Source organism: Acanthochromis polyacanthus, chromosome 8 (genome assembly GCF_021347895.1).
Source record: "Acanthochromis polyacanthus isolate Apoly-LR-REF ecotype Palm Island chromosome 8, KAUST_Apoly_ChrSc, whole genome shotgun sequence".
In the NCBI taxonomy this organism is placed as follows: Eukaryota; Metazoa; Chordata; class Actinopteri; family Pomacentridae; genus Acanthochromis; species Acanthochromis polyacanthus.
In genome coordinates this window covers 2177512-2200866 of record NC_067120.1, presented here as the reverse complement: position 1 = coordinate 2200866, position 23355 = coordinate 2177512, and the positions used below count along the sequence as shown (strand labels likewise).

Genomic DNA, 23355 nt, shown 5'->3' with positions numbered 1-23355 from the left:
AATGACAAGAGAAAAGAAAAGATCCTTGCCCTGAGGCTGCATACTGTAAATAATCACTTGACATTCCCACTGAAATGCCTGATGCGCTGAGAACCCGACAATTTGTCTGCCAAGCTACAATACATCTCAACGGAAGGCTTGCTGCGAGTCGTGTCAAAGTTAGATTAAATTGCACAACCTGCAAATCACACACCTAATCCACATTCTGTTGCACCTTCACAAATGAACGCTGAATACTTCAACACTGAACACATTAACGGGACGCTGCAGGACCAGCAGCATTGTAAAAGTTGGATCTCCTAGTTCTCAGTATAAATGGATGCAGCAGGCAGGTCTGAAGGACATCCCCAGGAGTGAGAGAATCCTTCTAAATATAATCTTAGTACTTCCTCTCCCATCTCGCTTCTACATTCTCTCTGGCCGGATCCCGCGGGCCTGCCTCGTTTTTTTAGGCTTTGGCCATAAATCTTTTATTTTTCAATTTCTCTGTGACGCTAGAATCTGCCAGCAAGATTGCACAACATTTACGCTGCATAGAGAATAGAGAAGAGGATGCCACTTATGAATATATTTTTCTGTAACAACCTATCTATCTGAGCAGAAACACACAACTATTTCTGATGTCAGCGTCTCCAGTGAGGGGATGAGCTGCAGTGCTGCCTTCTATGATTGTAATACCTTTGGTCAGCTGATTGGACAAAGCAGGAAAACAATGTCACTATGAGTTTTGGGAAATTGTGACGGGAAATTTCGCTCTTTTTCATTCATTTAAAAGAAATGCCGACAGTATGTTCATCAGTTCAGACGGCAAAAGAGTAGTCTTGCTTCATGTCTACCTTGTTATCATTCTGCTATAGGAAAAAGAACAGCCCTGGCTTGTTTCTTCTTCAAACCAATTGTTGAAGCTAAGCCAATGCTTGAAGCCCCTGAGGTTCTTCACCAGGGCTTAAAAAGTTGACTCACCAACAAACTTTACCGCATCTGATGAAGAGAGCCTGAGACAAATACTTGCATTCCAATAATCTGTGCATTTATTGCTCCAAACAAGTGTAGTCCAACATTCTTCACCTAAAACAAAAAATTCATCATTACCGGCTTCTTCAGTGGTCAAAACTGTTTTACCCTCCGGACGGAACACCTGCCCGGACAAAGATCGTTTCCTACTTATAATGCAGTGCTCAGTTGGCTCCTACATCAATCACAACTGACTTGGGTGGAGGTAAATGAAGGATGTGCTGTTCCTTTAAAAAAATACTGTTGTTTTGGTGGAATATTTGCATGCAGGGAGATGAACACTGCGTGCTCCATAAAACAACAAAAAAGCTAGCAGATCTGTCTTAAAGGGGAACTTCGGTTTTTTCAACCTGGGGTCTGTTTTCATGTCATTTCATACATGTGAGTGATGGAGAAATGAATTTTCGACATAGCTCCAGTATTTAGCCAGGCAGGCAGCTTCGCAGCTCAGCTAGTGAAAAGTATGGGGCAACTTGCCCCCCCATGTCAAAGTCCGCCCTAACGTGCCCCCACACTGACTGGCACACCAGTTTTGGCGCGACCTATCGCACGATTTCGGAACGAGATTTGCTTTCTAGCGTCCTGAGATTTGGATACAGACCACAACAAATGGCAATCACCAGGTAATGTGGAGGTTTTCGTTCACTTCTCATCTCTAGTATGTTGTGGGACACTCGTTGAGACTATCCGAGCCGGTCAGTGTGGGGAAAAAAGCACGTTAGGACGGACTTTGATGCGGGGGTGCAAGCTGCCCCATACTTTTCGCTAGCTGAGCTGCTAGCTGAGCTGCTAAGCTGCCTGCCTGGCTAAATACTGGAGCGATGTAGAAAATTCATTTCTCCATCACTCACATGTATGAAATGACATGAAAACAGACCCCAGGTTGAAAAAAAAAACAACAAAGTTTCCCTTTAATGCCCAATTGAATTCCTCTGAAAAACTTGAAATTCATAGTGTGGTAGGTTGTTCTGTCTTGTGGTGAAAGAGATTTTGAAAATGGTGAAATGCAGATAGCAGAAAGGCAGTCAGATTTATACCCACAGTCTACATCCTGTGAGTCAGACTAATAAAATAGTGACATCTACAGGAGGAAAGTATAAATAAGAAATGATAGTGGTATGGTGCTTTAACCACTAGTCCCTTCCCTCCATTTAGCCAACAACATGTAAATATAATGAGGCTAAATGTGGAACAGGCCCTTCATTGTTGTCGTAACAGCTTCAATGAAAGAGACATCTGCTTGTCTGTATTTCTCTCTTCCCCTGATTGTTTATCTCCTATGCAGCCACCATGTTTGTTTCTTATCCATCTACCAAACAATCTGCATAAGTTTGTCTGAACCCTCCTTTATCCCTCCTGCATGTCTGAGGGCCTGAACCAGACAAATCTACCCTCAGGAGCAGCTCACCTTCCAAACAGGAAGTCTGAATCAATGAAGATAAAACTCTATCTACACCCTCCCAGCAGGCATCCTGAGAGTCAAAAATGGCCACATGATGAGCTGCTTATGACGTAATGCCACAAGACGTGAACGTGACGCTTTAAATCGCGATAGCATGACCGCACAGCTACATTTGATCAATGGCAGAGTTTGTGTTGCTAGAAAATAGAGAGCTATAAAGGATGTACAAAGCATTGATTTAAACTGAAGCAGCAGTTGTTTTTTTGCTTTTTCTAAGTGGCCAGGCATTCCATTTCAATGACAGTCAACAGCGCACTCACAGCTTTGGTCGAACACCAAGAGACAAATATGGTGGCGATCAATCACTGGAAAGATCAGCTTTAAGCGTTCACACAAGCGGGATTCAACGTCCATCACTTACTGGGAACTTTCTTTCCATAAATAATTGATCATGACGTCGAGAGCGCAACAAGAGAAAAAAAAGACTACAGCTATTCAGAAAAGTGCAACGGCTTGACTTACATAATGAACTAATGCAGCTACATGTATGTGAGGAGACAGGAAAGCACGCAGGATAAGGTCCCAACAGGTCAGGCTGTTGGACAGGAAACATCTAATTCATGCCTGAAGCTACTCATGACCTTTGAAAAGAAACAACAAACCTGCCAGCCTCAAGGAAGACTGTCATTATAGTGACGTGGTTAGTACATCTGAGCATTTCATTGCAAAAAACACTTTGTGCTACTGATGTGTTACACAGAGAACACAATGTTTCTGCCAAACCCTTCAGAATCTGACTTGTCTTCATCAGTTTAAAAAGCATTCACAGCCTTTACTGACCACATTTGCCTCCTAAAGCGCTGGTCTGAATAGCAACAGAGCATCTGTTTGTGGTCTGACTGAAAATGCTTGGTACATTTTTATAAATGAGAAATATGACCAGCAAAAGAAAGAGACTTTGTGCAAAATTGGTATGCAAAATGTGCTGAGTCATCCTACACCATGAACCAAAGCGCAAGAGTTAGTTAGTACTGAACAGGGGGAAATGAGGTCAAATCATTCATTGTTAATGGGGGACTAAAAAAAAAGACATTTGACAGCAAAATCTACTGGCAACATATCATTATTAGTGTTTTTGACTGTTGTTCTTTCCTTCCTTTTGCATTCTCTTTCCGACTCTTCATTAGCTTCATTAATATCAGCTGCAAACACAACTTCATGACTCGATGACTTGGTATGTTTTCCCGCAGGTTTGCCTGAAGCCTTCATAAGTCAATGATTAAAGATTCAGGTGGTTTCAGATGATCAGCAACAGCTTTTTTAAACTCATCCTGCACGCATAAAGTGACATCTTTGAGTCCATATGCTACAGCAAAGTCATAACTGGCAATCTTCTGTCACTGCAATCTGTTACTGTCTCCAGAAATGACAGAAACAGAGTCGCTTGTGCTATGTGGAAGTAGTTGTTTTAGTAGAGCAGTGGGATGAAAGGCATTGCACAGCATAAACACTATTGTGGTTTCTTATTTAACACTTAACACATATATAATGGTAGCAGCTGTATCGGGTCAAACACAAACTGAGTGACACTATATTTTTACATGGTGCTTTTAATTTCCACAGTGGGACCGCAAAATTTGAGAGATTGACATTTTAGGGAACATTCTTATTTTTTAGCACAACAAAATGTAAGTATCGATTCCAAATCAGAGAGAAACCCTAATGAGAAGAACATGCTTAGATAAAATACTAATACAGAAAATAAGAAACACACAAACATTCTTTTGGTTCGATGGCTAATAAACCACAGCTGCAGTTTGTTCTGACAAAAACTGTCTAGGCTACAACCTGACCGAGACAGACAATACGTAGATATAAAAAGAGCCTGTCACTGAAATACAGCCCCTATTCATGGCCAAGACCCTGGAAGACAATGCAGATGCAGCATCTGTTTCTGTTTTTCCCAAAACACCGGTCCAAAGGTTGATTCAGAATTGACTCAGGGCCTCTGAACGATTGTGCAGGAATAGTATAAATAAAGAGGAGTGACGTGTCCTATAGATTCTGGTGTTTCAGTCAAGCAAATTGACAGAAACTGATGTTAACTTTAGCGCTGAGAACATCTGGACATGAAGTGTGCTGAACCCAAACGCAGCACTGAGGCTATGAAGCAGCCAAACGGCCTTGCATGAATATTAAATCATGAGCGCCAGTAAATAGGATCATGTATGCACACACTGATGAGGGCTGCCATTGATTTAACAGGACATTAACAGCTACACTGTGGCAAGAGGAGCCAAGTCTTGAACGAAATACTCTTTAAGGGATTATTATGAAGCGCCGATTGCCCAGGAGAGACAGGCCAGTGGCTGAAATGTTCTCACTAACAAGCGTGAGTGTCAGTATTAGGCCTCAACCGCAGCCTCCTCAGTCAGAAATACACCAGGGCTGGGACGCCTACACCAGCCTAATCATCACAGAAAACCTCAGTCAGTCTGAGGAAACTGGGTTTTTACAGAGAAACTATTGTGCAAAACCTGGACAGGATTCAGCAGAGCACTGCGTCTTTCATGACACCAAGTATGTCCTTTGATCGTTCGTAGGAATTATTACAGCCTGATTGTAAAAAAAGAGGTTTGAGAAAACATCTGTCAACACATTCAGATTTACCGCATCACTCTTACTCCCACTGAAAATTTGTCGTGAGAAATATTTCAACTGTGACGCCATGCAGTTTTCCTTGAGAACCCCAGATCTGCCTTTGAGTTCACATTAATTTGCATGAACTTATTTCTCGGGAAAGATCAACATGACCTTTAGACAATATTATCATGGAAATTCACAGACATGGAACAAAATATAAAGACGAGTGTGCCAGAGAGATGTAATTTAAGGGAAAAAATGCATACAATCATGTCATTTTTATCTCTTCTCAGGCTTCACAGTTATAATGGAAATCAAACACCTGTGATACACAGTTAGACAGACCTGCATGGTAATTTCACGGCAGTGGGAAACTCGAATCAACTCAAACAGAGAAAGCAGCAGTCAGTGTGGATTCCTAGTGTGCAGTATTAGATTGTTCAAATTGACATTTTATTGGTTAAAAAAAGCAGTACAAGAAGGAAGCCGACTAGTTTTAGCAGATTCATCAGTATTGGTGTATATGCTGTCAAAACTAAAAACTGAAAAAGAAACAAGCTGTTACCACAAACCAGCTTCTCTCACAGTGGCTAAAGCTATGCTATTGGTCAGTGGCTGAGTTAGAAGGCAGCCAAATTAACATGAAACAGCGTCTGGATAACAATAACAATGCTTTAAGGTATGGACCCCAGTAGGTAATAAAAGAGACAGAATAGTGAAAGATACAGAAAATAGAGATTAACAGCAGCCGATCCCACAAAAACAGAATATACTGTACATGTTCAGTTATAGTCACCCTTGTTAATGAAGGAGTCAAATATCGGTAATTGGCCACACCATATCACAAATAAATGCCACTGCTATCGGCCCTTAAAAACAAATATTGGTTGATCCCTAGTGCAAACTTTCTATTACAGAACCCAGCCCAGAAAAAGGTGTTTAAGATAATTCAGAAACACGGTCATCACATTGTTTTAGCAGAAAAGGTGCTCAGACTTTTTCCAGTCCTCTCACTACTGTCTGCAGCACATGTAGCAGAGCAGACAACGATGCGGAGCCAAGCTTCGTGATGAGGAAAAACTGCTAACTGGTTTGTGAAATTCATTGCTGAACACTTAAGAAATAACTAAAGTTGCAGCATGTGATATCCCATTGCTGGGCTGTTTCAAAAATGCTAACAAGAGCCAGACACTGGCAGACAGACCTCGGAGCTTGGACCAGCAGCACTCCCACAGCTGAGAACTTCAGTCAGTTAGCTCAGTGCGGTCTGTCAGGAACATGAAACATCACTTTTGGCCACAGTGTCCGAAAAAACAGCAACCCTGATGGAAATGCAGCTGTGAAAACTCTCGGTCCAGAACTTTCACACAGTTGAGACTGAAACCAGTGCTACCCTACACGACTTGATGTGGCTACCATTTTGTCTGGTCTCTGAAAAGCACAAAAGACTCTAAAAGGGATCTCACCTATACTTCATCGAGTGTCCTCACACTCACAATAGGCACATTCACACAGTTCACTAGTGGCCCATTTGTAGACCCCATCGTGAACCTGAAATCTGCTTTCCATGTGAGCTGAGTTTAAGCCAGTCCATTCAGCATGCATGCTCAGGGTCCATCTGATTTGCATGTTAACAGGATCTCTCAAAATATGTGAATGCATGTGTCAAACAGGCTCAGGGCAGGGGCAGAGAGGGTCCCTGTGACCACCCTCCAGTGGTGTTTGGAGAGGGGGCAAAGCGAGTAGTTGGAGAAGAGGATCATGGGTCAAGCAGACTCTGTCCCTTCAACAAATGCCAAGTAGTTTGTGGGCCAGGGCTGGAAGGACAAGACCCTCCTGTGTGCATCACCCACCTGCCAGCAGCATGTGGGGCAGTAGCCCATCTGACAAGACAAAACTGTCCAAAAACCTTCAGAAACGAGAAGCAAAGATTAGCATTTTGGCTGAAAATTTGCTGAAATTTTTCAGTCATTTTTGGGTTCATGAGGAATTGAATTAAAATATCCGCTCCACTGAAATCCACCTAAATATTTGTTATTCATGTATTCAGTTGTTTAAGTTGCACACATGTTGGTATACCTGACTAAATATTCTCCACGTGTTGCCGGTAATTAGCTGGCATTAAACAAATGATGTCATAACGAACACTGTCCTTATTTTCCCTATAATGTGTACTAATTAGCATGCTCCTTTTCAAGAAACTTCCCACAACACATCTGTTCCTTTTTAGGGCACTTAAGCGAACAATGCAAATTGGATAATAAAATAAAGTGTTTCAGAATAAAATCCTGGCCCAGTAAACAAACAACTGCTGTAGTCCTAAGCTTAGCTACACATTACTGTCAGCGCTGTGTTCTTCGGGTCAGCGTTTATTCACACAGCAGATAAGATTGTGCTTGTTTTTGCTTCCTTAAATATAACCAAACCAAAGTCTCTGGGTTTTGTACCTGCTTGTCATCTAGGGTCTTTCCGATTGGAGTTTGCATGTTTCACTGTGCCCAGTCAGACATGCTTTATACATTAACTGGTGATTCTAAATTGGCTGTAGATACTGTGTTAGCACTCTGATAGACTAGAAATCTGCTCAGTGTGAGCCCCACTCTCTACAGGATAAGGGGGCTACAGCTGATGGATTGATGAATATATAGTCGTAGTCATCAATGACACCAGCAGGTGTATTTAATAACATTAAAGGAAATTGCAGTTTTGTTGTTGTAGTTCCAGGCCCTGCCTTTGTACCCGCATGGCGTTACTTATCTCAGCCCTTCCTACTATAATTCAACAAGTCTAAATGTCTGATTTAAAAAAAAAAGTTGCTACAGAGCACCTGGTAGCTCTGCTGGTCAAACACATGAATGCTCCACTAAGGCTGAATCCTGACTTCACAGGTCCAATTCCAGTTCTGATGCTGTGTCCACTAGATGTGTTTTTCCTGAAAATCGTCCGCATGGTGAGCATGTACTTTAGGCCAGTAGCTGGTCTTCAACTCCTGCCAACCTTCTTCTTCAACGATCCTGCCTCTGGTTGGACAAATGCATCGACTCGGGAGCTGTCAGCTCCTGGATTTCAAGTCGGACCAACATGGCGGGTAGGTCACAAACTTTCTTTTGATACAAAAACAGTTCAGCAGAAAGTATTTCTGAAAGCACCTGAGTTGAGAAACAACCTGTGCAGCAGGTGAATCTGTTCTTGTTTTAGTTCACTGATGGCTAGTTTGGACGTTTGATGAAAGTTTTGCGATGTGTCAGATCTCCACACGCCGCATCGAATTTGCATAAAGTAGAAATCAAGTCTACTGTATGCAAATGAGCTCGAATAAATCCAAAAAAAAGTCCACTGATAATCTTTATAATATGAATAAAAATAGCTGATACATGTTATTCCAGTAAATTTAAATATTCTGGTTATCTGTAATTTATTCCTCTGCTGTGTGACAAGAGACAGTTTCTTAAAGTAACACCACTCTGCTCCCTATAGCTCTGCTATATTTATTAGAGAGCCTCATTTACGACATCAAATCCATTATGTTGGATCAAAAAAGACAGTGATCAGCCAAGCAGCAGCTGATATTTCACAAATTAACATATCACATCAGTATATTTACTTTAACATCCAAGAAGTTGTAAACTGGGACATTGAGAGTAGCTCTCCTGTCAGTCTGTACATTAATTAATAAGTTCTGTACTTAAAAAAAAAGCCTTTACTGTTCTATTTAATGTTGCACATTGTTGTTGATATTTAATAAATATACAGTGGGTACGGAAAGTGTTCAGTTTTTCTTTTTAAATAAATTGTTAACTGTTTTTTTCTGTCAAGATGGGGTGCTGAGTGTACATTAATGAGAAATAAAATGAACTTTTTTGATTTTGGCAAATGGCTGCAATGACACAGAGAGTGACAAATTTCAAAGGGTCTGAATACTTTCCGTACCCACTGTATGCATTTTCCTGAAGTAACTCCAACAAACAGCATTCAGTCCCTCCTAATTAAGTAGACTTTCACACATAACATCAAAAAAATTTGGAATCACCAGCATTAGATCTCAAATTTAGCAAAGTGTGCACATTTTACTGAATATCTAACCTTTTTTTATCACTATTTAGAGTCAAGTCTCACTACAACACCAGAGCCGTATGCCACCTTTTTGCAGTTTTCTAACAATATGCTCACAAATTGTCGAGTTTTAATGAGAGACGGTTTTATTGTGTGCTAGGGAAGCTATTCTGGATAACTGAACACGTCCTAAACGCCCAAAACAGCAAAAGACTCCAGCTGAGCTTAACAAGTCGACAGTTTTGAGGAAAAGTCGTTTGCATTCTCTTCAACACACTGAGGGCTCGTGTGGCTCGGGCGCCAAAAGTGTGATTTGCGGCGCTACGTCTCGCTTTGTATGTCCTTTCCCTGCATGCTCGGCTGCAGAATCTCATTTTGCAGCAACAATGCGGAGAAAGTGCCAGTTACTCAACACAATGCTCCAGTTCATTGCCCTCAATTGAAAAGCATCACTTCCTCTCAAGATTGCGCTCCCATTGAAAGATTTGAATGAATTCCGACAAATACAGGAAACTGAGATGCTCCCTCCTTTATTTGGAACTCTCAGAAATAATCACTATGGCCTGTCAGCAAGTGAAAAAGCTGCGTGAGCATGTAAATAATAGCAGCTTCTTGAGTACTTTTAGTTTTACAGACAAACTTTTTAGGTACAGTAAGTATGCCTCAAGGTTTGGTGTGTGACTGGTTAATATAATTAAATATAAAAGGTTTATTATAATGGAATAAGTCTTACTTCCTGTAAGGACGTTGAGTCTTGTCAAAGATTTTATAAAAGATGACCTTCGACTACAAGGAATTCATTTCTTCTTTTCAAAGATGTGTTTCTCTCTCTCTGCACTCTAAAAACCAATGTTTGGGCTAAAATACACCAAAAAAGTAAGTTTGCATCAGTCTTATTGAGTTAAGACAACTTCTAATGAAATTATGTTGAACTAACAAACGACACTAAATTAGGCAAATGATTCTTTCCAATACAAGCAAAGGCATCTTAAATGAGCAGTTAATCAATTTTTATGTTTCTAAGAACATGAAATTTTGAAAAAATGCATTTATTAAGAAAATGTAATGAAGTACAGTTTAGATTTTGTTCTAAATCAATCAATGTATAAATGTCAGCTTAAATTAGCAATAAGCCTGGCCAATCGTTGAGGCCTATATTTGACATATTTCAAATTATCGGTTTCAGTGTTTTTATTAACTGATTATTGATCAATTACATGCACTATTTCAGGTCTGATGCGGTGTCCTTTGTCTGTCGTCTCTCAAGCAGAAACTGCAAAAACTGAACAACAAACACAAGATGCTGCCACAAACCAGGAAATTAGCTTCTCTCACAGTGGCTAAGGCTATGCTAACGGCTAGCGGCTAAATTAGAAGGCAGCCACACATTAACCTGAAACAGAGTGTGGGGAAAAAAATATTTTTTAAGATATGGATCTTAAAAAAGTGATCGGATAGTGAAAAATTAAGAAAGTAAAGAAGAAAAGCAGACGTAAATGCTGGAGACAAATTGATAAATCTCTATCAAGAGTGTCTTAATTTAATCGCTTTTATTTCCGTTTTACGTATGTACTTGTCATCTCCTTTATTGATGAAGGAACCTAGTTATGAATGACAGGTTCTCGTCTATCACGTGCTGTTAAACATTATACTAATGATCTCAAACATCCGTTATCGGCCTTTGAGTTCCTATAATCACCATCAGTTCTTGCTTTAAATTACACAGTTGGTGAAACGTCAGCATGACCCGTTAAAGCAATTTTTGCAACTTAAAAGGTTTATTTGTGTTTCTTTAGATCAATAAATTATATTTTTTATTCTGCAAACATCCATTTAATTAAGTGGTGGTAAAAGATCCCCAGAGTGCTGACTGGATCCATTATCAACATCCAAAACCCAATCGAGCTAACCAGAAGGTTCGCAGATAAATTAAAATTAGTCACGGGTTGCGCAAGTAAAGCTGTTAAGCTGAAATAAATTCCAGCACTTTCCTGTTTTTTCTAACTATTTTTAGACCAAGATGTCAAAAAATCCCCAAATTGCCAGTTAGCTGACCACAGCAAACACACACCATTCGTTTTAAATAAACATAAAATACTTTAGGCAGCTTCTGTGTAATACAAATAACACAGCAGGAAATTGGAAAACCATTATAACCATCTTGAAATAACAGGACGCAGATAAATAAACTGAAGTTAATCTTGGAAAAATGCGTTCAATCCCCAGTGCTGTTTTCGAGGATGTCAAAACACATCAGCTTTAATGACGAGATGAAAACGTCCCACCTATGACGCACCGCGATATTAAAAAGGTTGAGACAGCCTTCCCTTTGGGGTGTCACAGCTGTCAGTCTCAGAGGTCAGAGGTTGCAGCATGTGCAAGATCAGGAATAACTTTGCCAGAACACTGCATTCAGCTCCTGAACGTGCAAACAAAGACACAATGAATCACATCAGATTCATTCACTTTCCCTGTTTGTTTCTCAGATCTTAGATTCTCTGTTTCATGCTGGCAATGTCTTTGTCTCTATCAAAAACACACATGTATAAAGAAAAAACACTTTGTACACAGAAACCTTTGGCATCATTTGAGTCCAACACCACATTCCTGAGCCGTTTCATTTATTCACAATTGTGCAAATCAGAGAAAAACCGGCTCTAATCAACTGTTGAGACCAATTCATGCTTCCTGCACCCATGTTATTATCAAGGCCACTGTGGTGTAAATTTAATCATCTGCTCAAGTCCACAAGGATCTCCAGATGTCCACATGAAGTGGCAAGACTATCCACAGTATAAATTCACCAGCTGCACACGTGCTTGAAAAGTGAACTTGTTGTTATTTCATGCACCGTATGTCGCTCTTGTATTCTATCTTTTCTCCTGGTATTCTGGTTAGAAGGTCACACCAGCTGCTTTCTTTTTTTGACTTTTCCATTCAGAGTACACAGCATGTTTGTGGGTGTGTGAGGCTGTTTTGAACTCAATATGGAGTAAAAGTGAGCACTCTAAAATACATGCAGATGCTAACTGGGTTTAACAGTCTGCCACATTTACAGTTTATGGTGCCGATATGTTCTAAACATACAGAAGGAGAGCCTCGTGTTTCAGAAGTTTTAAAGGAATTTGGAAGATCACCAAAGTTTTGACACTGAATCTCACGATAAGTGGAAACTCTGACCTGCTTGTGGCGCTGGATTAGTCTGAGGATTTCCAGTGGTCATACATTTTTTTCCTGAGGGAAACATAAATGCATGTACCGAGTATTAACTATAGCACCATCCAGTTACAGAGATGTTTCACTCAAAACCACAAATGTGAAGCTCATGTTGGACCAACAGGATGATTTAGTGGACCGAGATTTATCATCTACAGGGCTACCGTGAACATCTGCACCACATCTGGTGTCGAGCCATCGGATAGATATTTCAGAGGAAAAGGGAACCGTTTTAATGAGTTGGTGATGACACGAGAAGAGAAATCTTCTAGCCACTGATGCTACAGAGTTTTCAGTTAGAACCTTCAGAGCTGTGTGGCTCCTGATGCTTCAGCAACTAAACTAACACTAACATATATTTTATGTCCATCTGGGATCTTTGAATGTGTATTTACAACAGAGCAGCACACGCAAACGATATCCTCAATATTCAGTGTGGGTGGGTTTCAATACAGAGAAATAATGAGGAAGGTTTTGCCACAAACTTGAAGTTCGATCATTTACTGAAGCTATTGAAGAAATTCAGCCGCTAGTTATGCGAGTCCAGTGTTTGTTGTGGCATCAGTTAATGGCCTGCTGAAGGTTTGTGGATGCATGGAGCATAATGGTGTGACTGGAAATTGTGCTTTCTTTATTTTATTAAACCAAAAATGTCTCATTTTTTTGGTTTTTCATAATGGGAGTCTATGATCTAAAGCAACTAACAAACACTACTGTGAGAGACATTAATGAAACCAGGCTGTTCAGGAGTCATTTTCATCACACTCTTCACTCTATCGCAATAAAACTGACGAATGGGTGATGAATAGTCTGATCCATCCTTCTCCCCAAATTCATCACACATGGGACGTAAAAAGGCAAAACAAACTTTATGGGTCTAATGAGTTCCAGATATGTTAAGCAACAAATGAATGCATAACTTAATACCGTCCTCCTCCCTAAATTATAATTCGCAGATGATGAAAGGAAGAGCCAGGTCTCAAAACAGCATGTCACTGCCAATAAGCATCTTAAGCAGAAAGGATCATGTTTAAAGAGTTCAATTGCCATGGCGAGGTCTCAGTCCAAGAAGCACCAGGCTCTGCAGTGACTCACAAGGGTGCTTTTGATTAGAGGACTGGCATGAGGCAGACGGAGAGCAGGCCCTGCCTCGCCAATGAGCCTCCCTTGTGTACATTTAATCACGTCAGGTTCAAAGCCGCTAACAAATTACGCTTTTCTTTTGTACCAACAAGCATTTAGGACAACAGGCAGCACAGGACAGAGGAGGCTGCCCTCAGAGGTGTGCCAACAAAGGTGGCAGAGAAGGAAACTGCCACTGATTGTTCTTTCAAAGTACGTTAAAATAGTTGCAACTCAGAGTGAATCTCCAAAGTAAGCTGCCTGTATTCAGCACAGGGATTAAAAATGTTCTTCACCATGCAACATGTTACACATTGGTTGGTTTAAATATAACCTAAATATCATTCAAACATAAACTATCACGGTAGGTGGCATGGCTTAATGTCAAAAGTGATGTTTTTATCAAGTGAACGCAGGTTGCTTTCATGCCCTCGCATCTTTTGCAGTTCGGTGACTAACCATGAAAGACTGAAGTGTGAGCGGAGGTGTAGAGGGAGGTGGCGCAGAAATTTGGATGGCAAGGATTACTGGTTTGATAAAAACTTGCTCGCTGTCTGTGGGTGGCAGGTCTTTCATCTGCAGCCTCTAATCTAATGGGCATAGTCAAAGTTATTTTTTCTTTTTAATTTCATAGTATGTAATCACACACAATGTTTTTAGGCAGACTTTGCAAAAGACAGAAAAACAAACAAATGTCTGGGATGTTGCATCCAACAAACCGGCCTCTTTTGAACGCAGGAATTAAACTTGATTCATCATTTCCTCTAAGCTCATTCAAAAAACATGAGGCGGTGTATTTTTTCCTTACGGCACAGTCATGATCTGTGATGAAAAAAAAACATCAACACACTTATTTGAGTGACCATCAGTGATTATCTACAATTTGCCAGCAGCAGTGTGCAGCTTGTGGCAGTTTTTACCCCAGACTTTACCTCTCCAGTTGCACAAAAGCTGTCCTGCCTTGACAACGGCGGCTGGGTGCATGCGTAGCAAACAGGATGTCTGCAGACACCATTCAAAATAAAAAAAGAGACATCATTCGCTTTTGGTGGCAAACCTTGAGTCTCGGTATTTTTCACCTTGCTTCGATCGCTCCGAGAGCTCCTCTTGTGAGAAAACTCTTCAATTTCCATTACAACACAGTCTGTTGTGTACAGGGGAACAGTGCCTTTAAAGAGGATTAGAGCAGCAGGAATGATTGATGCCAGCTACTGTCACACCTAATAATAGTGTAATCCTCCCAAACCAAACCTTTCACAACCGCGGTGCCAGTGCTTCTGGACACGGAGCCATCTGTCAAATCCAACTTCTTGCTCTTCCACACTGAGTCACATAAACACGACTTTAACATAAATCTAAACTACACAACTGTTCAAAAGTCCTGTTAATCGCTTTCTTGTTTTCTGCCAAGACGTCATTCTTCCAACATTGGGTAATTTGTTCATTTGCGATGTTTTTTTTTTTTTTCATTTATTGTGCAGATTATTGTCAGAAAACCTTCTTATACTTTAATTAGACAATTAAGTGTTGCAAAAGTCTAATTTTTCAGGCTGCATTACTCATCGTTTCCTCGATCTCCAGCATAAAGATGAGCTAACGGCAGGCTACAGGCCAAGTGCACTCATTCTCATGTTGTAGGGGCAGGAAGTGATGTGGATTCTCTAATTTGAATGCATTCGATGTATGTTTGTTTCTTCTTGTAGGAAACAGGGAACATTTGTGACAACAGACAAACTCCAGACCCCAACCTCCACAAACAATAGTGCAGTCTAAAGTCATGTATTCTGGATGCCAAAATGACTTATTTTGTTCTCGTCTGAGACTCTTGCACTTTGTCTCTTTCCCCACAACATGACATCGCTTGTACTGACTTAACTGTCACATTTTATACAGTACAGATTAAACTGCTGAAAGCTAAAACTTTACATGCACCGTAACAGTCCATGATCAAAGTCCTGCTAACAGCCAGTGGTGCCATCTCTTACACATGACCGGTCAGCATGGTCTGGAGCAGAGCTATAGGATCCACCCAGTCCTGGACCCGCTACACTCTCATACACTAGGAGTATTTTTAACAGGCAGTAAAGCAAGTAATGACAAATAAAATCAACGCCGTCAAATCAAACATGCCATACATACGCATGGCTACAGTAATGGGATCCAGTCACTTCAAAAGGAAACTCTGCAGTCCAGCTCTCAGCTCAGCTATGACAGCAACACTGGAACCTACACCTCTGTTTATGACTGGAATGGACATGATTCATATCTACGAGAAGTTTCATGATTCAATGCCACAGAAATGTCATTAACTAGAACCAGGCGTCTGCTGGCTTTCTCTATTTGCTTTGGACATCTGTTAAATCCTATAATCTCTGAAATACAACATCACAGAATGACAGAAAAGTGCAGACACTGTGTAATTTATATAAATCATCAATGCAATGGGATACTTTTCTGTCTAAGTAGTAATATTATTATCTGTTAGTGCTCTACTGTTTATTTACGATAATCGAAAAGCGCAAAATCTAATTAACACTCTGAACCCCAGAACCTGCGGGCAGGTTTGAAACAGATATCATCTTTTTTTAAAAATTAAAATTATGCCATTTATCAGAACCAAAAACTAAAAAGAGCCACATTTGATGGATTTTTAATTTAGTCCTTGAAGTGATTGTGTGACGTGCAGTCCGGCAATACAACCAATTCTAAGCTCAAAATCCAGAAAAATACACCAAAAACTAAGTAGTTGCAGGAACCAGAGGGTGTCAAAAACAAACAAAAAAATCCTTTATAGTCATGAGTTATTCAGCTGCAACCAAAAGTCATGTGTCAGAAAAAATGATAATTTAAGAGGGCTGAGTGTCTTTGAAAGGGGTAAGGTGAGAACTAATGCAGATGTGTCTCATGTCTGGGTGTTATATTATGGAATGGACTGAGTGAGGATTTGAAACTGTGTAATTCTCTGTTGAGTTTTAAAAAAGCACTGAAAGGCAAAATAATAAAAGAGTACAACGTAAAATGACATTTGTGAAATGACTAAGAAGGCTGATGTAGAGAAAATCTTGTTTTGTTTTTTCTTTGTGTTTTCTATTTCATGTATTAACACTCGGTGATTCTAGGGATTGTATAGGATAGGCAAAATAAGTTTCGGCTTCTGCCTATTCCTCTTTCGGTTACAGAACTTGTAATAAAACTATTATTGTATATACATTTTTTTTTCTGGAGGTTTTGGTTTTTTTGTTTGTTTGCTTGTTTTCTTTTGCATCTTTGTTTGTGAGAGAAGTATGGGAGGAGGAAAGAGAGAGAGAAGAAAAGGCGGGAAAGGAAACATTTTTGTTTATTGTAATTTTTGTAACAAAAAAAACATTCATTGATTCATTCAAAAACACAGAGACTCTGTTTATAGGGCTGTGAATAGAAATAATTAAACATCTAAGTAGTCAAAGTGTCAAACTGAGTAAAAGTAAACCATGAAAATTATGTAAATGTTTTATCCTAGTATTGGTAATACCTGTAGGTACTCGGAAAAAGGCATGTGGTGATTTAATTTATTTTTGTAAAGTAAATAATTAAAGAAATTCGAATGTAGTTTCTGTATGATGTACACACGTGGACAAAATTGTTGGTACCCCTCAGTTAAAGAAGGAAAAACCCACAATTCTCACTGAAATCACTTGAAACTCACAAAAGTAACAATAAATAAAAAATTAAATAATCAAAATCAGCCATCACTTTTGAATTGTTGATTAACAATTATTTAAAAAAACAAACTAATGAAATAGGGCTGGACAAAAATGATGGTACCCATAACTTAATATTTTGTTGCACAACCTTTTGAGGCAATCACTGCAATTAAACGATTTCTGTATTTGTCAATGAGCGTTCTGCAGCTGTCAACAGGTATTTTGACCCACTCCTCATGAGCAAACAGCTCCAGTTGTCTCAGGTTTGATGGGTGTCTTCTCCAAATGGCATGTTTCAGCTCCTTCCACATATGTTCAATGGGATTCAGATCTGGGCTCATAGAAGGCCACTTCAGAATAGTCCAACGCTTTTCTCTCACCCATTCTTGGGTGTTTTTGGCTGTGTGTTTTGGATCGTTGTCCTGTTGGAAGACCCATGACCTGCGACTGAGACCAAGCTTTCTGACACTAGGCAGCACATTTCTCTCCAGAATGCCTTGATAGTCTTCAGATTTCATCGTACCTTGCACACTTTCAAGACACCCTGTGCCAGATGCAGCAAAGCAGCCCCAAAACATTACAGAGCCTCCTCCATGTTTCACCGTAGGGACAGTGTTCTTTTCTTCGTATGCTTGGTTTTTGAGTCTATGAACATAGAGTTGATGTGCCTTACCAAAAAGCTCCAGTTTGGTCTCATCTGTCCAAAGGACATTCTCCCAGAAGCTTTGTGGCTTGTCAACATGCATTTTTGCAAATTCCAGTCTGGCTTTTTTATGAGTTTTTTTCAGCAGTGGTGTCCTCCTTGGTCGTCTCCCATGAAGTCCACTTTGGCTCAAACAACGACGAATGGTGCGATCTGACACTGATGTACCTTGGCCTTGGAGTTCACCTTTAATTTCTTTGGAGGTTGCTCTGGGCTCTTTGGATACAATTCCAACGATCCGTCTCTTCAATTTGTCATCAATTTTCCTCTTGCGGCCACGTCCAGGGAGGTTGGCTACTGTCCCGTGGGTCTTGAACTTCTGAATAATATGAGCCACTGTTGTCACAGGAACTTCAAGCTGTTTAGAGATGGTCTTATAGCCTTTACCTTTAAGATGTTTGTCTATAATTTTTTTTCGGATGTCCTGGGACAATTCTCTCCTTCGCTTTCTGTTGTCCATGTTCAGTGTGGTACACACCTTTTCACCAAACAGCAGGGTGACTACTTGTCTCCCTTTAAATAGGCAGACTGACTGATTATGAGTTTGGAAACACCTGTGATGTCAATTAAATGACACACCTGAGTTAATCATGTCACTCTGGTCAAATAGTTTTCAATCTTTTATAGAGGTACCATCATTTTTGTCCAGGCCTGTTTCATTAGTTTGTTTTTTTAAATAATTATGTTAATCAACAATTCAAAAGTAATGGCTGTTTTTGATTATTTAATTTTCAATAAATTTTTATTTATTGTTACTTTTGTGAGTTTCAAGTGATTTCAGTGAGAATTGTGGGTTTTTCCTTCTTTAACTGAGGGGTACCAACAATTTTGTCCACGTGTGTATAGCATCACCATGCTGCACAGAAGACACTTCTGAGTGTGAGAGCCCACAGTGAGGACAAATGTGACAGAAGCATTTAATTATTCAACAATAAAACACATCTGTTGGTCACTTATCTTTAAAATTTGGCATGCAAAGCTCTAAGCAACCTTGTGTCCTCGAGATCAGATGAAAAAATTCCACTGCAGCCTCCCAACAAAGACAAAGGGAACAGAAAGGCTATAGCAACACAGGCCACTGGGAGAGGAAGTCCTCCAAGCTAAAGTCAACAAGTCTGTTGTTTCAAATCCCACTCAGCCTTGAAACAAAACTGCATGACGCGGTGTGAAAGCAGAGCAGGGAGCAGCAGTCCCGACCACACTTCTGAGCGTGCAGCGAACATGGCATGTACGCCTTCAACGTTCATAGTGACATTCAACATCTGCACAAACTGCAGCTCCAAACTAAGCATGAGGGCCACAGCTTGCTGCCGGTGGCGTCCTTCCATGGTGAGACGTTTCAGCAATGATCAACAGAACAATGGTCCAAGCCGAAAACAATGCAGGGAAACAATCGACTCCGACTCGAAAATTAATATGAAACAGGATTCATCCCATCCCGCTCGTCACACGGGTTCAGGCACGAATTCAGTTTGTAGTGAGAGACGTCTGCTGCACCTTGAACCCGAGCAGACGGGATCCCGACTTGGAAATAGACTCGAGTGTAAACAACTGCCTATCACTCACAGAGCGAGGTCAAAATATAGACACAGAATGTGCTGCTCAGTGTACGCACGACTGCGAGGTAGATATCTGATCTGTATCTCATGAATGCACAGCCAGAGACGGCCAAATGTAAAAATGAGTAGTCGAGCCTGGATGCCTGAAATAGGGGCCACAGCTCAGGCTTTACTGACACAACATGCAAAGTCAGGGTGAGTCAGGCACACGTTGGTCTGCAGGGGAGAACCGGCGATATCTCACCCAGACAAAGACAACCTTCCTGTTGCTGATTGGCCCAGAGGGATGCGATTAAAGTGTCAGAAAAAAGAAGAGAGGGGGAGACGAGAGGGAACTAAATGTTGATCTAGCAGCACAGCTCATCCTTTGTGAGGCCTGGTGGGATCAGATCTGCCCAGCACGAACAGTCCTGCCCCCCTCGACCCAGAGAATAGGAACGTTCATGAAGGGACCGAACAGAGAGCCCAGCACTGTGGCGACTGTGTGGGGCAGAGAAAGCCGAGGAAGTAAACACATTCGGAGGCTCACATTGTTGCTTTTGTTTACCCATGCAGAGAATCAGCCAGTGTGTCCCAGAGGAAAACCTCCTCACAAAGGTTATGATTGTCACCGACTGAAAATAGTCACAGAGACAGTTAGCTGCTGATAGCAACCTTTGAAGGCTACGACTGTGAGTTGGTCTCTTTATGTAAACCGAGGAGCAATGAGAAGCAGCTGAGCACTAAAAAACACTTACAATTTATGTGTAACTGCAGCTTTTTCATGCAAACAAAGCATAAAAATGACTGTAAAATGAAAGGAGCATTTAAACATGTTGTTTGCTGTGGATTACGGTGGACTCGTACGGTTAAAGGGCAGCCGAAGACAAAATGCACCCTGGAGAGTTGTTGCAGTAATTAACCGCAAGAGCAAAATTAAGCAGAAAACATATATATTTCTTCCCAGCAGTGGGTCATGGGGGCATTGACCTCATGCCATGAGAAGAAGAAGAATGTGGGGTCAGATGGAGACCTCGCTTCTCTCCCACACACCAGAATAGACGGCATACCACCACACTGGTACACATGAGGTAAAAAAGAAAGACGAAATAAACAAACTGATACAGCCTCACGTGATTACTGAGCTGGGATCTAGGTGGTGCAGTATGTTTTTTTACAAAGCATCCACTGTGATATTTCATCAGTTTACTGCACTTGTCTCAATTCAAAATTTGATTCAGTGAAAAACTAAAAATTCTGCACTTGTTCCAACTGTGAAGCTATGAGTGAGATGCTATCTTTTAAAACATAAAAATTACACCATTAATCAGCAAGATTTGTCAGCTTTTCATAAATCAACCAATTCTACAATCCTGATATTCCATCAATATCATTTCATTTTACAAGTCTTGTTTAAAAACACATTAAAAAAAATAAGTATTTGCAGAAACCAGATTGTGTCAAAAACTAAAAATTCTATAATCCTGAGTACAACTGAGAAGTCATGACTCAGTCAGCTGTGAGCATCAATCATGTGACAAAAAAATCAGGGACTTTTGGCTAAACTTGACACAACTGTAGGCTGTCTTTACTCAGAGCGGATAGATGATGAAAACTGGTTTAAAATGTACATAATAAAATAGCATTGGTAGCACCTGTGGACACGGAAAAATACTGTTCTTGTTGAAGACGTGCTGTTTTCATAGAGGGGCAGGACTTCATATTTCAGTAAAAAATGAGCCCCCAGGGAGTAAAAAAAATGTGGCTGCAGCAAAGAAATGTCTCAAAACTGCCTGACGTTCATTTCTAATCGTGATCAACAAGCTATAAAAATAAAAAATAAACTGCTATTGTGTGTTAAGCTACACAGGACTCCCTCCACAACTGGTGCATTTATCAGCGAGCAGGATACTTCACAAAACTTCTCACTTTCAGTCACCACTCTGAGCTCAGCGGATGGAAGAAGCTCCTCAGTGGTCAGACTCTACTGGACATTCTCAGCATCAGGCAGCGATCTGGCTCATCAGAGAAAGTGGAGACTATCGGCATGCATCCAGTGCTGAGCCCATTGTCGAATGAGTCGTGTTGTCTCAGCATCTCATTCAGCTGTTCACCCCGAATTTCTGCTTGGAATTCTTGACATTCCCTCAGTCTTATGTAATCACCTTTGCCAAATCCTATCAGCTCTGACTACACATTAGACCAAACAGAAGCAAAGTGATTTCATTTTTTAAAAAACAGTATTAGAACATGACTTTTTTAGCCTGTAGAATAAACAGAATGAACTGTTGTAATGATCACTTTCAGGCCTAAATTTGGTCTCAGTCACAGCTTCTTGGCATGTCCCATGACACCCATGACAGCTTGCCAAAAAATAAGCAGCCTGTGGCCATAAAATGGGAATATTATGGTCTGTACAGGAGTTCATTAAGATACTGAAACCAGCGGGCTGTAAAAGCACACTTCTATGGACTCACTGTAACAACTTACAGTGGAGTAATGGTGCAGCAATATTCCCACAGCAGTTAAAAACACAAGAAACTGGCTGCTACTGCTCGTGTGCTTATTAGAGGGACGTCATGTCGTGGTTGATTTATGGTAAAGTAGCCAAATGTGCCATAAATAAGTAAATAAGTGCAGCTGAGAGAGCAGAAGCGGCATGCTGTCGTTTGGAATCACAGTAAACTTGGACGGGACGCAGAACTCCGCGGTGTCATTACGCAGCGTAGAACGTGGCCTAAAAAACAAACACTGCTGTCGGTAAACAACCAGAACGTAAACAAAGTCTTACCTGGTAACCGATATCTTCTTCTGTTACTTCACCGCAACCTGTCAACGAGCAGAGGAAGCAGGACGAACCGTGTTGGAGAGAAACTACCGCCACGCAAACTTCAGCTCGGCTCAGCAGCTTTGCCCCAAAACTTTCCTCTTTATGTCTGTATTCCTCTTCTGTCTTGCTTTTAAATAAACGACGTGGGACCTCAGCACTTGTAAAAAAAAAAAAAAAAAAATCGATGGTTTCTTTCTGACAACTTTCTGTGACGCTTCACACGGTATGTAGGATGAATTGGGGACTGAGTTTTCTGTTTGGACGAGGAGGAACTGAAGTTTAGAGGAAGGAGAAAGGGGCTCTTACTGACTCCTACAGGCGTGTCTGCGTCCCGAGCCTTTAAATGAGAATCACAGAGGCTGAGGAAGCCCATAAAACCCCCAAACACGTTTGATTTATTATGATATGACTCTGGGGTCCGACTATTTGTTTAATTTGACTGCTCCAATAAAGTGGCTTTTAAGAGATGACCACAGAGATTAGGATGTGTCAATGTTTTCCCTGATTTTAAAAAAATCCCGTTGTGTCATAAAGTGTTTTTTTCCTTCTTTTAATGTGGGCATTAACTGTCAAAGTGTCGTTTTATGATTCTTTAATAATGATTAAAAAATAAAACTCACTCTGTGGTCAGGGTGTTTGTGCAGAGTAAACATTAGTGGTGTTCAGAAAACCAGCTTCCTCTGCTGCCATGTGAGGAATTAACAGATCAGACTGAAGCATGGAGAGGAAATGGACTTTTTTAATGCCCCAAAACATCAATTTCAAAGGAAAAAAGATGCATTACAGCCGCAGACAGGTTTCTGTCTATAATAAAAGGATATAAATATAAAAAAGGGATCAAAACCAACAGGTTAGTCCCAAACTGTAGACTTTGGAACTGCAGCTAAATTCATCAGGAGTAGAGTTCAGGAGAAAGTCACACATTTGGGCCCAAAACAATCAAAACAATTATCCACAGCATGAAACATTTTGCTTAACCAATTTTATATTCAAACTGCATGTTTTTATACATATTTATTTAAAAATAAATTAAATTAAAGAGCAGCAAGGGGTTATGAAACATGCAGAAATACACAATCCAGACACAAATATCACTACATCTCCACTTGCGATTCAAACAAAACATCTCCCCCAGCCTGTCAAATATGTGT

At 40.5% G+C, this 23355-nt stretch overlaps 1 protein-coding gene across 1 annotated transcript in view; it reads right to left on the bottom strand.

Moving 5' to 3' along the window:
* The window catches only part of tspan9a (tetraspanin 9a), a 180656-nt gene extending 158166 nt beyond the window's left edge, over positions 1-22490 (bottom strand). Inside the window, exon 1 of the mRNA XM_022197945.2 lies at positions 22166-22490. The gene's annotated coding sequence lies outside the window, so the exon portion shown is untranslated. The remainder of the gene's footprint in view (positions 1-22165) is intronic.
* Between the last annotated feature and the right edge of the window lie 865 nt (positions 22491-23355).